General features: G+C 48.2%; 1 protein-coding gene across 8 annotated transcripts in view; it reads right to left on the bottom strand.

The window, feature by feature from the left end:
• The window catches only part of LOC120951291 (heterogeneous nuclear ribonucleoprotein R), a 54,363-nt gene extending 39,610 nt beyond the window's left edge, over positions 1 to 14,753 (bottom strand). Inside the window, exons 1-3 of one of the 8 annotated variants that reach the window (XM_049605821.1) lie at positions 14,532 to 14,753; positions 12,298 to 12,518; positions 11,073 to 11,321 (exon numbers count right to left, since the gene is read on the bottom strand). The gene's annotated coding sequence lies outside the window, so the exon portion shown is untranslated. The other 7 variants (XM_049605820.1, XM_049605822.1, XM_049605819.1 and 4 more) reach the window with 7 other exon arrangements.
• Positions 14,754 to 18,451: the final 3,698 nt, after the last annotated feature.

Raw genomic sequence — 18,451 nt, 5'->3', positions numbered from 1 at the left:
CTCCACCCAGCCAGCCAGCGTCCAACGGTTCATCGATTTATTCGAAGAAAATTCAAAAATCGTCCCGGAAATGCCGGAAACGACAGAAACGGGAACGGGTTCGTTTTATTCAGCTTTTCGGGCTTTCCTGGAACCGCCGGTACACACTGCCACTCCACGTGCCCTGTGCTTCCTGGGGGGAGGGGGGAGAAGGATTTATGATGTTTTTCTGCCTTGCTCGGCAACACCCATTCTCACACCAGAAGTGTCTGCAAAGATGATGCTAGGCGAAGAAGGAAGCCGAATGAAAGGGGAGGAGGAGCGGGGAGCTGTTTTCGCACCCTTCCTTACTTTCAAATTCGATTTATGTCTCTAGTCGATAAATAACCATTTAGGATATAAGAAGACGTGTCTAATGAGTAGGACGCTTTTGCCCCCCTTTTCCGCTGTCCCCTTCGGCGTAGAAGGGATACGACACGCTCAGTTTATATAAAATGTTGCAGACTGCAATGAAAATGCGTTCTTTCTGTGGCATGCCAGGGCCGCCAGGATTAGGATCATTGGAGAACGAGTGTCTTAAACCCGTTACTCAAAACGAGGAATTTTGGGAATAGAATGAAATCACTCACAACAACTTCCTGGTAATTCAAGAGTAGCTTTCAGCACTTTAATGAAGAAGTCAGACAACTTTAGGTAACAGCATTTAGAAAAAGAATGTTGTGGATTTGTAAGATGTTTTCTGGTTCTAGTTTTTAGGTTTAAAACTTTAAAAGCGACACCAGCAGTGCTTATCCAAAGACCGACAACGAAGAATAGAACACCAGACGTTGGATATCAACATCTCAAAGGTAAGCGTATCACCGGTTTTGACTAATTTATTACTAACAGAATCCATCTCGTTTTAGTATCACAATCCCCACTATCTCACCTTCAAGACGGGTTTGGAGAGTCACGCACACAAACTGTATTTATGCCGCCGTGAACTGGAAGCCGGATGTTCAGATTCCGATATGAAGGATATGACACTTCAACGTGAAATCGTTTGAAAATCTTTCCCTAGCAGACACAACAACTCCTTTTCTTCTCTCTCTCTCTCTCTCTCTCTCTCTCTCTCTCTCTCTCTCTTTCTCTCTCTTGGTATGGAAGAAGAACTGTCAAACGGCAATGATCACTCGCGGCGAAAACACACGTGCTCTGTTCTGCTGATCTTCCTAGCCTACTGCGTTTGGAACCGGTCTGCCAACAAAATGCTTCCTGCAAAGGTATCACAAGCTCGAAGCTTTCACACGCGACTACTCAAAGCACTTTTTTCGTTCTAATGCATGCACTTTTAGGCGTACCGGACCGGATTCAGAACTACAGCACAGCAAACACCGACCGGCCCGCCGTGCGCTACGGACTGGAGGAGTTCTGTCCGTTTTTCGCGGAAATGCTACTGTGTGTATACGGGTTGGGGTTTCTTTTCTTTGCGCTCGACGCACACTGCTTGAGCAACTGCTCGAAAATGATCGGCGAACGCGCGAGCAAGAAAGATGGACGACGATTAGAAGGGGAGCACATATACGCACGCACACTGACACACACACACACAGACAAGAACACAACACTCTTTACCGCTCCCCGTCTCTGATTAGATGATTAGGTGGAGCAAGGGAAGGAAGGAGAAAGGAAGAAGGAAGCCTTACCGCCCCGTGTGATTTGCGCCCGCCGCTAGTGCTGATGATCGGGTTCGGCCGGTTTTGGGATGCGTAACGTTCAAGAGCCAAAGTCACACACCGCATGCACATGCAGCTGCAAGGGCGCAGAAAACCGTACTGCCCGCATCGTACCGGGCCCGAAGATGACGAACGTCGTCGTCGTGGTCGTGGTCGTCGTGGCCGTCGGCAAAGACGAAGCCGCTTCGAACGGAACGGAAGGAATGGAAGGGGCCAGGCAGGCGCGCGCGCTCGCTCCCGGCACATCGTTCGTACACGCGCGCAAGCAATTGCAATTGTATGTGCATGTGATGCACTTTCTGCATATACAGATGTGTGCCCCGGTGTACATACGGCGTGGCCGGTGAGCGAGTATAAACGCACACACACAGGCTGGGCTTGTACGTATGATACGCGCGACCGGCAAGCGCGTGTGAGCGGGACAGTGAGAGGGCACACACACTGCCAATGCGCCAGCGACATGCCACATTCACGCCGGCTGGCCGTGGGGTGGAGCCCTTATGATGGGAGAGAGAGAAGAGAGAGAAGAGGAAAAAAAACAGAACCCGGCGAGACTGAACCGTTTTATAGTGTTGTGGCCTCGTGTTAGTTTGCTCCTAGCGACTTCCGGGGTTCCGCGGTTTAGAGGGATAAATCACACCGGCTAGCAGAGAGGAGCACGCGCCCCCTCAGACTCAGAGGTTTCCAATTAAGTGTGTGTGTGTGTGATGGACCGATCCCGGGAAAAGAAGAGAACTGTTAACCCACCCAGCCGCACTGAATGTGTAGGGGGGCCACATCGGAAAGAAAAACCGAACCCCGGATAGAGATAGCATCAGCCTGGGGGGGTTGGGTTCCTGTGCACCACCACCCCCTTAAGCGCACAAGGTGGCGATTATGAGACCAAGAGACCCCATCGGATAGCAAGCCGGCAGTCGAGTGAGGCCAACACTTCAACCAGCATGCCAATAAGAAGCGGGGAAACTAGCAGCAGAAGCAGAGAAACTTCAAGAAGCGAAGAAAGCTCAAAAACCGCATCGCTCGAAAACCCCCGAGCAAATATCAATACACACCATGCGAAATAAAAAACAAAATGGCGGCACGGCCGGGGCACATCAACGGGTGTGCGCGAAAGGGAGAAAGAGCGATGAAAAGCGAGTGAGAGAGAGAGAGAGCGAGAGCTAGTGGGAGAGAGACAGCGCGGCAAAGATCGAGAGTGTGTGTGCTTCTGTTGCTTCGATTATGCTCTTCATCATCGTCATCATCATCATCATCATCAGCTTTGCCCTCATTGTCCTGTGCTTCGTACGATCGCGTCACTGCAGTATATGAGAGAGCAGTGCAAGATGTTTCGTTCGTCCCGGGCCTGGGACACACCACCATATTGGCCGATCAAACCAATTCAAGGGGCACAAAATGTGTCAACCTACCCCAGAGCTCCAACGCGGCAGCCCTCTCCCCCGTCCCCCCCCCCGTTCACTTGAAGCATTTGCCCTTCTATTTCGAGCAGTGCGAGCGATTCGAGCAGTTAGTAGACGCCTCGTGCGTCTTGGCGTGGAAACGTCAAAAATGCGGTCGAAAAATGTGTTCGCTTGCGCAAATATCTTCCACACAAAAAAAAAAACGGAATTGTGAAGCGCATCACGATCGTGTCGTGATTTTGGTTTGGTTTGGTTGAGTTTTGCAAAAGGAAAAGCTCGCCGTGGACACAACACTTACCGCTGCCTGCCTAAAAGTCTGCGCACCCAGTATCCCGTTCCGTATTTGCGACGATTTTTTGATATGGATCACGCACACCGCCGCTGCTGCTGCGTAGCTTTCCTCAGATTGATCCCAAATTTAGCACTATTGCACACATGAACTAGTCGCTTGTTGAACGGCGATGAACACGTACACCCACCCGCCTCACGGGCACGCGTACACTAACCGAAACGCACACACACGCAAACACGCACACACGCTGCATACATCACCCCTCATCGACGGGTTTTCTATTTCTTTGCTAGCGACTGGACTCGGCACCGATACCGAATGTTTGCTACAAAATAAGATCAGAAATTACATATCGCATTAAAACCAAACAATTATTCCACCAACTCCTCGGGAACAGGGGGGCGCGCGAGCGCGCACGCCTCCCAAGAAGCGATAGGCGACATTTCTCAATGTGGACGCTTCCTCCCATCCATCCATCCTCACTCCTCGGCACTCGGCAACAAAAGCCACACGCATACAGACGAGTCGGTAAGTCACGCATTCAACTTGCGCAACCTCGCCAGCTTCCTATTCGAGCACTTCACGAACCGCAGGCAGAAGAAAAACTATGCATTTTCTCACAAAATCACTCCCAATCATCCTAAATTTCGAAAAACCGCAACACACACACACACCAGGCACACGAGGATTTGCACAGTTTCGTGATCGCACAATATGGAGGAGGCTGTGGCGGCGGCGACGATGACCAACTCTACACTTTATTCGAGCGGTTTCGCTGATGATGACGAACACCGCGGCCAGGATAGCCAGGGTGAACTTTCACCAAACGCGTAACCCACCATTCACCTTTTTTTGTATCTCGTTCACCCGCTTTCCCCTTGCGGCCTGCCTGCCCTGTTTCCACGCGATCGTCGTCGCTAATAAGCATCGAATGAACGGTCAACTATGTTGGAGCGCGATCTTGTTTCTACTGCACGAGGGTGTATTGGAAAAAAAGTAGAACGAAAGCTAGCCTCTCCCCCCGATACCCCACCGTAACACTCGAATGGAGAGAGAGAGAGAGAGAGTAGGTCAATAGAAACGATCTGTGCTCTGTCTGTCTCTTTCATACTCTTTCTAACCTCCGTCTCCGTGTGCCGTTTCTCTTTTTTGTAAATGGAGGCAATCATCACCGACCGTTTCTACACACGATCCAACATCCTTAATTCCGATCACACTTGATCATCAGAGATTCAATCACACAATTACACACACATGCACACACACACACACACACACACACACACACACACACACTAATCCACTGAATCAATTACCCTCGCAAGAGATCCTTTGGCAGTTTCAGATCAGCCCTTGCGTGAAGCTTTCCATCGCATACCAACGCCGTCCGAGAAGAGATCGGAATGCACACCGCTAATAAATGTTTCCCCTAGCAACACACGCATCACGTACACACGGGCGCACACACCCGCGTTCCGTTCCGTGCGGTGTCGTCGAATCACATCACCAAGCACACACAAGTAGGCCACAACGAACACCAAGGCACAGCGCACTGTCATAAACACGGTGGCAAGTGTGTGCTGTCCGGTTTTTGTGCTGTCAGAGCCATTCAAGACACGACACACAGTGTTCTAGCGTCTTATTAGCAGCAGAAGAAGTGTAAAAAAAACTTGGAATCTTGTTTCCATTCATTGCATTGAGAGCCACCCGAACAAGCACGAACAACCACCGGCCCTGCCTACCAGCAACAGCAGCACACCACCGGTTGACACGGCCACACTGAGTTGGGTGAGTTTTTTTCTTGTCGTCCGTCTTGCACACTACACATCCAGTGACTTTTCCGGCATAACAATTTGCGCACACAAATTGAGAAATTGGGGTTTTAATCGCAGTGCAGCTTACGACCGAAAACTAAACCGAAAAAAAACACCAAACACGTACTGCCACACAAAGGGCACCACACACCGCACACCAGACAAACCCAGACCCGGTGGTGCTATGCGTGTGAGTTTTTCATCATCACGCGGTACCGTGTCACAGGGGGGGGGGGGGGGATGGGCAAGAGGCTTTTTAACACAGCACACACAGCAAAAAAAAAAAAGAGAAAAAAATCTACGCACACACCGAGAGAGATTCCGTCGAGCCGGGCGAACCAAGCGAACCGTACCGTGTCGCGGAGTGGGAAGCCAGCAAGCCAGCAGTCTCATCCGACTGGGGCTGAGAAGCGCAGAAAACTAACCGGCCACCGCCGTCAAAACCTTTAGCCCCCGGATAATCAAACGCGACGAGGGGTTCGGTACGCACGGCCGATGCTGTTTGGCCGACGGTTCGCGCGCGCTCACACACAAAGAAAACAATGACCCGAAGGGACACACGGCACTGGTGCGGTGCGGTGCGGGGCTGCCCGTGGGGTTGTTGGGAGGAAGCAACAGCGGCTGCGGCGACGACGACGGCGACGACGACGGTCTGTAGCGAGGGGTTTTGGGCGAGAAAAATCGTACGCGCGCAAAGGGAGGAGAGGAACAAAAAAGAAAACGAAAGAAAAAGGGTTTCAATGTCCAAGAAACAGGGATTCAAAACGAAGAGCGCGAGAGGGAGAGAAAGAGCGAAAGAAAGAAAGAGAAAGAAGGGCTAGTGTGTGTGTGTGTGTGTGTGTGAAAGAGAGGCAACAGCTTGGTTGGAAAGAGTGCGAGAGCATAAATCTTAAAACCTTTATCACTCGTTCGCTCGTTCGCTGTATGTCTTGCCATTCTTTCACTCGCATACATTCACAAACACACGGCCACAGATGTCCCTTTTGCCTAGTTGGACACCAGTGCCAAGTCCTTCCGTTTCCAGTATTCGACGGGTAGTTTTTTGTCCGACCGTTTGGTCGTCGGTCCCTTTTGCACACTGGTGCAAATCTCTGACGCAGCACACGGCTTGCTTTAATGTTTGGTGCGAGTTCTACGTCAGCTTGACTACCAACGCGCTCCACAGACACTCTCAAACACTCTCACACACGCACACAGAGTGAATTTATGAGTCTCTTCACAAACACACACACACATATACACCCAAACGTACCGAGTTTTGATTTTTGCGAAAAGGTTCGCGAAAAAGGTTTCTCGCCGCAAGTACACGTTCGCGTGAGGAGCGTAAATGTGGAATTAATGTTTGCTGTGGCCAAGAGTGGCAGGGTAGAAAGAACATGGGGGGGCACGCAGAAAAGTGGTTAGAATCGAACGAGGCAGGCTATGATATCGTGCCATCTCGCTTTGGCGTGGCTGTAAGTATGAGGCGTTTCGAGCGCATGGAGACGCGAGTGTGGAGCATGGAAACAGTTCGATTTCTAACGCACGCGAAATATGCTCGTACCAATGGACGCATGATAATACGCACCAACACAGCTGTAGACGTGCCCCCACATGCCCAGCCGTCAAACGCCGGTGGAAAAGGCAGAGGGGGCAATGTGGGGGGTGGGTGGTTGATATTTAGAAGCGGCAAAGTGTGGCTGTCAAAACGGCCCTCGGCAAAGTTGCAATGTCGTCAAGTCAAAGAGTGCTTTGAAGGTAAGCGAAGCATTTGAAACCGAGCTGCGTATGTTTGTGTTGGTGATCTAATCGGCAACCAGGCGCCCCCTCCTTCCGCGCACTAAAATGTATGTCCCCCCCCCCCCCCCCACATTGGGTTGACTGTAAAAGACCGACACGCACACAAAATCAAACACACACCCGCCTGCCGTCCATCCGCGAGAAGAAAAGCCCCAAACAGAGTGCCGGGAAAACTCATCGCTTTTGTCACTTGTAGCGCCCAAAACACGTCTGGGTCTGTTTGTTGGTGCTTGGATGGATTTAAAGGGCACAGTCGGAATCGGGGTGGAGTTTTAAAGCAAAGCCTCATTCTTTTTTCATCTGAAACACACATGACACCAACCCCTTTTGTAGCAAAATTAAACACACACACTCAATTCCGGTTTTGTGAGGCAGACCATCAAACACACCGATGAAAAGCCGGCTTTTTTTTTGGGGGGCAGAAAACAGAACGAAAGAAAAAAATCTGCGAACGAAGCCACCACAACATGCGTTACCAGCCCCGTCGGTTACTGTGTAAGGGCTGTGCTGTGGAGGGTAAAAAGTGCCGGCTACCCGTCTCGAAACAATGATGCTGAATGTGAAGGAACTTGGTCCGGCACCGACTGGTCGACCACACGACCACAGTTGCGTGCGTTCTATTACACACGCACACAGCTTTACGCCGTGCCGCGCCGCGTTCGCGAAAAGCATCATTGTAAGGGTTGGGCGAAGGGGCGGTTTGGAGCGGCATTGAATGCGATTGCACAGAGCGACTGGCTGGACGGTTGCTCGATCTCTCTGTGTGTGCCTGCGTGTATTTGTGTGTGTGTGTGTTTGCTTGTGAGGTCTGATGATATGTGCATTTCTTCTAATTCGGGAATCCACAATAATGAACGAAAAAAAAGAAATCCTACACGAAACGTATCTCACGCATACCAGCGTACCAACATTCGCACGGTCAATGCGAACAAAAGGGGTTGATGCTTATGCGAAGGGGTTCGTGGGGTGGGAGGTTCGCGAAATTTTAGCACAGCGTGAGTGCCGCGCGAGTGCCGCATGAGTGCCGCAAAGGGGGTTTGTGTGCGTTCGTGTTGCGAATTCGGTGGCCATGAGCGCGTACGGTGAGCGACCGTGAGCGAGCAACATCGAACACGTTGCGTAGCAGCCGTGATGCAGCGTGAACGGGATTTGTAGCGCACACACACAGAGGGACGAAAAAAGTTCGCAAACCGATGGAATGTGGTTGTTGGAGTTAGAATTTTGGAAGGTAATTTATTAAATTATTTTAAATAAAATTATTTACACCGTCTGCAGTAGAAATATAAGGTACTGGGCGTCTCCATCGAGCATTTCTGTCGTTCTGGTTAGTGTAATTAAATTCTTTTTTTGTTTTTAAAGATGCAAAAAAATAATCTTTAATCCCAAATATTACAAAGATTATTTTAAAACATAGCGAATTGATCATTTGAATTATATAGCTACAACATCAATTCATATAAAATCACATTCGCTCGCAATCTTGCGTTGCGTTGCGAATTGACAGTTTCTGTAAACGTCAAAACCAAAAGCTTTATCTCTGTCCGTGCAAAATCTCGTGCTATCAAAATGTCAAATGGAATGTCAGCAAACCAGCAGTACCATGCTCGGCTTGTGTTAAATTTTCACATAACAAATAAACTCCTTCAGCTTACAGCCATACGCCCATCTTTACAGCATCTTGCGCATCTAGCCCGGTGCGCACAGCCAACTCACCGAAGTGAGTGAGTGAGTTTGTTGTTGTTGTTGCTGCTGCTGCTGCTGCTGTCTCAACACAAGCGCATTCTAATCTTGCTCCCCGGGCTAGTGTTGGTGCGCAGGGGATGTTGTTTTTTCTTCATTGCTCCCGTCACGCCCTACTGGCCGGTTTTGCCCGTCTTGCTAAATGCATCTTGTGCGAACGGGTAGCAACATGATGCACGAAACAGTGCGGGCAGATTTGTGAGGGTAGTTGGTGCAAAAAATAAAGCTGCAATTTACTGTACAAACACACACACGGTGCGCACACCGATTGAGTTAGCCCATGCGCGAGTGAATAAAGTGTGTAAATGGCTGCAAATTAGGAACGGCGCATTAAGGGAATGCGTGCAGCGAACGTTCCGCACCGAAACCCTACGGAATGTGCGAATGAGGGAAGTCCTTGGCGAACAATTACGGTACGCTCGTACACACTCACACACAGTACGCGTCCAGTACGAGAGAGGGTTGCGCATGTAAAGCGCCTCGAAAGGATAAACCATGTATGCAAATTTTCATCCCCGTAAAGGCTGGTTAAAGCCATACTGTGGCTTCCGATTTCGTTAAAAAATAAGGGGGTTTAACCGTTTTTTTGGTGTAAATTTTCCTCACTGTAATGTGTGTGTGTGTCTGTGTGCATTTTTTCTCTCTTTATCCCCGATAGTTCAAACGCATTCCAGCACAATGGTATGGGCTGTTGTTTTGCTGTTGCTTTTGCCTTACTTCTTCTGCTTTTTCATCTGCCCGTAGCAGAGTTTGTTTAACTAAGGTTTTTTGTTGTTGTTGGCCCTCGCTTCTTCCTATACTATCGCCGTATCTATAACTAGATTTATTGCAGGCGACACACATATTGAGTTTGTAGAGACGCGCTGGTGTCACATGTCAGCACGAAGCCCTACAAGGGTGTACGCGTGCATGTACGGCGGACGGCTCCGCGGATGCACCCCCTTCGTCCCTGGGTTGCGTCTCCCGCACGGTGTGAGGCGAGAGCGGAAGGCCTTGACACTTTTGTGCCCCTCCTCGCCCGTGTTACATAAAGTGCATAAGTTGCATTTGAAGATACACTTACGGGGCACACCGTTGCACACGGCGATATGGTTAGGGAGTGCCGTGCCGAGCGAGAACACGATGATGTCATGCGTTTAGCAACAGATGATGATGATGATGGTGATAGAAAGCAGAGCTCTCAGATGACGTGTCTAGACAAAATGAGAAAAAGATATCCTCAAGTTACCACAGCAGTAAGATCTTCCGCTTTTTCCCTCTCCAAGTGAGCTTAGATTGGGGTCCGCTTTTTAAGGGGTTTCCGTTTAAATCACCCACTGGGTTTGCTGATAAGAAGCGTTGCAAATGCGGCCCCAATGCCACTTTGGACAATCTGCACGTTTGTGCGGTTAAAAATAAACCGACAAAGCAGCAGCAACCACAATCTACTCCACCTTGGCTATAGCACCAGCGCGAACGAGCGCGTTGAGTTGCAGTTTTCTAAGCCGTCGCGGCATACGCCCGAGCGACCGACCGTTGCGCATTGATATGGCGGTCGACATCGCGGAATAAAATGGGAAGAAAATCGTAAAAAAAGATAAGCCATTAGCGACGGTACACACCGGCGCAACACGGATGGATGGATGCAGCCAGCGAGGACCGGCCAGAGCTCGTATCGAGAGCGCCAGTTGTTTGAGGTTATGTACACAGACTGCACTTGAGGCGAGGCTAAACAAAAAGCTGTGCAAATAGCAATGCTTTGGCCGTATCAGCGAGAGCGAGCGAGAGACACGATGGCCCAGCTTTGCTGATAAAAGGGTGGCAAAGGTGCAACGAAAAAAAAAAAAAATTATCGCCCCAAACGGAACGGACAGGCATGATAAAAGTGCAGTTCCGGTTCAGTGGGAAGCTTCTCGAATAAGCCAGCCCGGGATGCATTTCTTCTGGCGTTGTCTGTGCTGCAATTGGCTGCAACATGTGAGCAAACATTCATCTTCCAGTTCAGTTGAGCTATCAAGCAGCAGTACAGCAACTCAAGGCCATTGAGGAAAAGTCCCTCCAGTTCGTGTGTGAGCAAACTGCATAAGCTGCAGTTTGATGCATGCAAGCGCTGCCGCGCCGTGTTGATGAGGCCAGCTGCAGTAGAGCCGTAAGCTGCTTGCCACGTTCGATTAGCGAGTGCTTACGCGGTCCCCTCACGATAGAAGTCATATTTTGCGCCCCACCTTGACTGACTACCTTTAGTCTGGGAATGTTGCGAAGTTGCGCACGGTTTATCAACATGATGATCGGCTTAGGTTTTTGTGCCACCTGCTTCGTACAATATCACTTACGCTACATTGATCAGAAGTGGAAAATAAAACCATGTACTCACCTCAAAAGCAAAAGGATGAACAAGATATGTCTGAAGTTAAAGTAAGGAACTCGACCGTAAAAGCTATCCTCGCTCTCGCTCTCTAGACCTCCGGGATGTAGTTCTTTGCCTGCTGACGGGGAAGCACTTCTCTATTCACTGTTCACTGTTTTGCTGCTTGCTTTCAGCCTTAGGTTTTCAATTCACTGGTTTTGGGGTTTTCTGTTCTGTAAGTTTTAGCACTGTGTGGCCGATGGGGTTTGTCGCTTGCTTTAAGGCAAAATTTGGAATCCGATTAGCATTTGTCCCAATTGACGCTTGGGTAAATTGGCCTGGTGATGATGAGTGTGTCTGAAGATGATGATGATGATGACGATGATTGATGGATGATGAGTATCGGAGTCGGTTAGGTAGTCCGTAATCGATCAAAGATCAACAGACCGTAGTGTTTCGCTCGCGTGTTTTAATGCAGTTAACAGTTTTGCCGTATCAATGCCAATGTATAAAGTGGCGAGGGTTTTATCTGCTGCTTGTTAGTATATGAGTATTTGCAGGGAAGTGGGATTTGCTTTTCTTTATGTTGTTGCGAGTACAAACGGAAGCTCCGAACTGGGTAGTTTTTGCTGAGCCCTTTTGTCCTGTTGTGGTGGCGCTGTTTTTGTAAAATTAGTTGGTGATGATTTATTTAATCTTTCGGTGAGACTTTTGAGTTTTTAAACCAATGCCAATCTTCCTTACGATGCACGACACGCGGCTGCACCCGGACATGGAATACATTGAAGATACGGAGGATGCGCACCGTTTCGCTCACACAACGTCGAGGCCGATACCGTTGAAAAGATGATCACGTGCCCACTGACTGACCCGCGGCACTGAAGCACACTGAAGGATGGCGATGATGATGATGATGATGAAGATGATGATTATGGTGGCGAATATGCGACGGCCTTATTATGTATGGTTCGCACACTGCACACTAGATGGCGGCACTGTGCAGTTCGTAAATCCTTTCCCGGAAATTGTTTTTTCCCGATCTTTATTGTCGCACTATTTCCGTTGGGGGTATTTTTGCTTAAGTTTTAATTGTAGTTTTATATCTACTTATGTATCTTCCCGCTCTGTTAAGCTACATTTTCTTTAAAGACACTCGCGCACACAGACACACACACACACGCAGAACAATCACGCGTACGATCTCTCGTCGGTTCACTGGTCGGGCGGGAAGTTTGATGATTTTCTGACTTACTTTCTAGTACACTTTTTACACACTAACACACGTATAACACACAGCGACGCACGAATACACTTTCACAAAACAAAAGCGCGCGCGCGTACACACACACACACACACACGATCGTGTAAAGCAGTGTGAGCAAAGCTTCCCCGATTTTGTTTTCCTAATACACACTAGTAAAGGGCTTCTTCCGGTCGCGTCACGCCAAAAACGGTAAAAAAATTACAAAACTCTGCGCATATCGATTACGCAAAAACAAAATTAATAACAATACAGTGTTCACAACAGTTGTAACAGAAAATGGAAAAAGAGAGAAAAGTACAACGATCTTAATCAACGCGGGCACACTCTTAGTAGATGCGACACGGTACACTTAGAAGCCAAACGGTTGCACACACTCTCGCACACGCACACTTAGAGGAGATTGTTATATGGCTGTGTCTTCACGCGCTTGCTGTTGTACTGTGCAATTCGGAAAAGTACATTCTTCAACCGCCAGACCGAGACATATGCGCGCGCACACACACGCGCGTAAGTGTACGACACTGCTGCTCGGTGGCCCTCTGGAGGAGGACCGATGGAACTACTCGATCATCATCGCCGCTGTCAGTTCTTTTTGCACTCGTCGATTGTTATTGTGAGGAGTGAAGAGGAGGATGAAGGGGAGATCAAAAGTGGGAAGAGGGTGTGTGTGTGTGTCAGGTGTATGAGAGGGAGTTGTTAGTGGTTAGAATCCGAAAGCGTGTCAATACGGTACAGCACCGGCAAGTGGCATCGCTCTCTAGTACTGCACGAATATCAAAGATGGCGGTGAACTTGCGCCGGTAGCAGTGATGCCAGCAGTGTTGGTGGAGCGTGCTGTATTGGTGCCGATGATGACAGCACCGTATGCGAGGGTGATGATGGCGATGATGGTGGTGATGAGGCGATCGAGAAAGCCGACCAGATATCCGAAACACATTTTTGTAAGAAGAACCGGAAGAACTATTGCATTTGGGTGATACTTTTGTTTCCGTTTGCTCACTGGTTTTTTTTGTTTTGTTTCCACGGACGGAGGGAATGTGAAGAAGGGTACTACTGCACAGTTGTTAGTGGATTAGTAGTGATGATGGTGGTGGTATTAGGCCGAAACGAACTTTTTGAAACTATTGCATCGCACTGGGAAAACATGAACGGGGCGAAAGAGAGATTAGTAATTTTGCTTGCGAAACCATGGGTTAGTTATTGTAGCCAGATATGGTAAAGGGGATAGCAAAGGGGGCGGGTGGCGTCACGGAGAGGAAGGGGAATGTCCAAAATAGTGTTTATTCACTAAAATGTAGAGTTTCTACGCACAGCAAACAGTCTTCAGAGAGGTTACTAGAACACCAGTGACACCGTTTTCTGTGCGCGTTAGTGTCTGTGTGTCTTCAACGTGATTGTGCAACGAGGTGTGCAATCTGGTAGCTGCAGTCTGGTTGCAATTGCACACGTACACTCATATGCAGCTCTGTGCCGCCACAGAATCACTCACACACGCAAACACTCTTGAGTAAATTGAGGTTACAAGTTCACGAAAAGAGTGTCACCACACTGAAAGCCGTCGGGAGTGCAGTGAATTCAAACAGTCAGGTCAAGCTGCTATTGCTCGACGTTTTGAACACAACTTGTCTGGCAATTTTCTAACTCCTGGAGCACACTTCCAGATTCAAAGCACTCAGTTATTGATTTTTTTTGTAAAGTGTTTTCAAATCACCAAAGTTGTTTAACCTCCAAAAATGCAAACCAGAAACCGATCGCGCTTTGAATGGTGACACAACACAATGAATTGCGATGAAAAAAGCGTACTGTAGATTTTAAAGGGCTTTTCATCCCCAATGGTATTTTGGCAATTTGTTTTTCTAATTCGCTTATAAACCAATCGTCACAGTCACTGACAGATCACACGTGGCCATGGTGGGCCTTCTTCATCCAGAATACAGCAAGAAAAAGTGGCTCTAAATCTTGTGAACGTTTTTTCTTCCAACCACTTTGTATTTTTTCTCGTTTTTAAAGCACTTTACATTGTCCACTACGCTTCCGATTCTCAAAATCCAGTCCGGTTTAGGGCACGTTCACGCACGTTTTTTGCTTCCCTCAGTTTCATCCCGTCCCAACTACAGCCGGGCCTGGATGGTGGGTCAAAGTTTAGGGTTAAACATTCACACCCCAGTACCCTTTAACTATTATTAAATTTTATAGCAAAAAATAGGTGTAGATCCTGTACCCAAAAAACAACACACTGTCTTCGCTCACACACGGCCACTGTTTCTTCGCTCGTGCGCGCACTGAAGGGCCAAAAAAAAAAGCACAGTTTTTCCTGCTAGAGCCACGGGAATGCCACGGGGATTAGAATGCAACGCGACGGCGACGACGACCACGACTCGATTTCTCGACGTTCTTGATCGTCCGCGTTTCACTTCACTAGTGCACCGGTGTATGCGAATGCGCTTCGTCAAGACCCGCGGTACACGGGAATGTGTGCTGTTTTTTTTTTTGGTTGTTGTCGCTCCTTGTTGTTTGGTCTCCCTTCTTCTCGCTCGCTCTCTCGCTCTCGTTTCTCGTTTATTTCAGCGCTTGCATGTGGTGGGCTTCCGTTCCATACTCCCCGTCATTTCGCATGCTTCTTGTTTCTCCCCGGCCTGCTATACAAGCGGCCTCTCGCTCACACACTTACGCCATCTCGCGCTATCTCGGTTACGCGTGCATTTGCGTGTGTTGCGCGCATATGCGCGATTAAGCGCGCGAGGGGCCTCCGCTGTTGCTGTTCTTGTCTTCCGTGTGCAATTTTTTGCGTCCCTTCCTTTCGTCTTAATACTTTTGGGTTTGCTTGTCTCTTTGTGTTTGTGTTGGTGCTACATACAACAGGACCGACACAAGCAGTAGGGTTTTTTTTTTTCGAGGAAAAATTGCAGCGCCTAACACTGAGGGAAAGCTGCAGTCTCGAGTGCTCCCTTTCTTGCGTACTTCTTCTACACGAGCGCTCATATGCAGTATGCAGTTTGCATTTGCGATATACACACACACACATACGCAAACGCAGGCACAGCGCATTCGGTGCAGCTGCATGTGTGTTGGCGCGTTTCGGTATGCGTCTCCATCGGCGCTTTGGATGGCCGCGTTGGGTGGATGGTTAGTGAGAAGGAGGGAAGGGGGCCGGGATGTGAAACGAGATAAGGCAAAGAAGATGCATGCATACACAGACACGTATCAGTCCCCCCCCTGTCGGGGTACGGTCATACTCATTGCACGCATACAGAGAGTGCACGCAGAACTGCACGCAAACGGGGAAATACGTTTGCTCGGGAGGGAAATGGACAAGGGGAGGGAGGGGGTACAAGGAGAGGAAAGAAGTTTGAAAGAAACCGGCGTTGAGCGAAGGTGATAAATGCAATGCTAGAATCACAGACAAATAGGACGTGTGGTTATGAAATCGAACGATCGGCGCACGATGGATGGAGGCGCATCATCTTTCATTTCACAAAAGAGAAAACTGATTTATGCTGTTGTTTTTAGATCATTGCACATTGGTTATCAACACATATTAAGAATAAATTCGCCAATTTACATAAACTTTATTGTGTACGACCGGGAACACTATCGTGCATCGCGCACCTTAAGAAATTATGATCGTTTTAAATCATCTTTATTTACATTTCTCTTTTAGCCCTGTGTTTGTCCCTCAAAATTATTTAAATATCATACACGGCCGTCGCATGGAAGTGTTTTGTTGGTGTAAAAAAAACTATAATTGCTCTGTGGAAAGGGTTCAACATTAGAGGTAAAAACAGCCTTAAAACTGTTTATAAAAAAACACATTTTCTAACCATTGAGACATGTGCAGAGAAGAAAAAAACACACACACGTAGGCCTAATTGGAGGGTTGATGGCAATTGTGCAAAACTTGGTTGAAGTTCTCCCTTACGCATGCATGTGTGTGCTGGTATTTTTTTTTTGTTTTGCTGGTCCTGCTTGCTTGCTGCTTGCCGTGAGTTCTATTGCAATCATCCATGTGTGGAAGGTGGTTAACCAGAAGCTCGGTGTTCCCTCGGACGAGGGGCACCACTGATGTCACCCCACGCTAGGGAGGGCACTTGGGAACGTGGGTATGGGGTTGACCCCAGAAGAAAAAACAATTATGTGAAGTTGGGAAGTGATCCTGGGCAATTTAATAGGGTTAGAATTCATGAAAAGGGACCCGAATAGGGAGGAATGAATGCATTTTTTATAGTTTATGTTTGATGTTATTAAAAAAAAACATAGCTATGATATAAAGGGGTCGAGAGAGAGGGAGAATAGAAAAAGTCGATGAACTTGTCCTGCGAGTCGCAACAAACAAGTGTAACAAATCGGGTTTTGTGGAGGCTGAAGTAATTTTAAAAGTACTGTGCATAATATTTATGATTGTTTTATGTTGGTACGGATAAATGATTATCCTGGTAGCGCGCAGGGACGCTTTTATAAACTATCCACGCTTCAACCTCACCCACCAACACATACGATCGTGTGCGATCGTGTGTGCAATCTTCCAATTAAACGCATTGCAATTGCACCCGAGCGCAGTGCACTGCACTTCTTCGCCGAATAGCGGTGTATTGGTGTGCTGGTGAGCATTAGAAATGTACACAAATACATGTACACTCATACACACACATACACCTACCATTAAAGTGTGCAGGCCACCAACGATCATAAAACCGAAACTACACCGATCTGCCCGACCGTGAGCCCTTTTCCGCCGAGTAAACGACGACGATAAAGTAAATTAAAACTGTCTTCTTCGTGCGTGCGCCTTTGTCAGCGAAGGTTTATATCGCTTGCGTAAAATATATATATATATATATATATATATATATAAGCACACATACACACGCACACACACGCACACTCTAAGCGATTTTCTTTCGAGAAACCAGCCGGATTGTACCGAACCCGTTTTGTTGGTTTTGTCGAACCGGCCGGGCAAACGCGGCGAAATGTCTTACTTTTCTGCGTGCGGACATACGATGTCCGTTTTTGTGCGTGCTCTGTGTACGATCAACTGTGCGGAGAGGGGCGGCATCAGGAAGGGACGGTACTGCATGTGTGTGTGCGTACATATCGAGCTGCTGGCGGAGATGTTGGCAGTTGGAAGATGTTGCAGCGTACGTTTTGAGATGGTTAGCGATGGGTTTTTGGAGCATTTCATGTGGGCAAGCTAAGATGGACGAATTTTCGGGCGTGCAACCAATACATGCATTTTCACAAACGTACGCACACACACACACACGCACAGGGGCAGCTTGAAAGGAGGATTGAACCTGTAAGATAATCTGCCAGCATCATCTTGCACAGCCTGGTGAACGTTGTCGCCAGGATCCATTAAAGGCCTGGGACCGGGAGTGTATTAAAATTCGGTACGAGAGCCGAAGAATGAGCCTCGAAAAAGCGGAAGAAGAGGTAGAGAGTACAACAGGGCAGTGCAAAGCATGAGGGAAACGTGATCGTATGAAACAACAATCGACTGATCATAAAACATAGATGCATAACTATACAGTAAACAGAGTAAACGGAGCATGCTTATGCCGTTTGAGTACTTCAGGATATTAAAGTTCCCCATTTCTAATCACTCTTATATGAGTCACCCTGTGTGCACTTTGGATATGGTAGCAGAGGCAGCACCTTTTGTCCTTCTGCTCAATCCAAAACCATCGAGAAGGATCAAAGAAACGTGAGGCCAGCGCAAACTGTCGACCCCAATGACACAGAGGAATAATGATTTCTCGCTGCCCCGCTCTTTATGCCGCATCCGGTTGCATGATCCTCGAGGACCGAGGCCTCTTACGCGAGGAACGATCGTCAGCCGTATGGGAAGGGAAGAAACGGCCAACAAGAATGGTACGCCTCACAGGACCAGCGGACCAAGTGTCATGAACTTTACTTAGAAGTACGTGAACAAAAAACACAGCCCGTACTCGGTTCTCCATCGGACAGAAATGATTGGAATAAAGGTGTAAGAGCAACGAAACGAGCAGAAGAAGAACAACAAACTCTCCATACATGGGCAGCATTATTGTTAGAAGGAGAGTTTTTTTTTAGAAGGAAACTTCAAAAATGGTTGCAAAAAACGTACATCAAAGTTTCTTTCGTGGCTTGTGAGCAGTGCTT

This window comes from Anopheles coluzzii, chromosome 2 (assembly GCF_943734685.1).
Source record: "Anopheles coluzzii chromosome 2, AcolN3, whole genome shotgun sequence".
Lineage (NCBI taxonomy): Eukaryota > Metazoa > Arthropoda > Insecta > Diptera > Culicidae > Anopheles > Anopheles coluzzii.
This window is presented reverse-complemented; position numbering and strand designations above follow the sequence as displayed.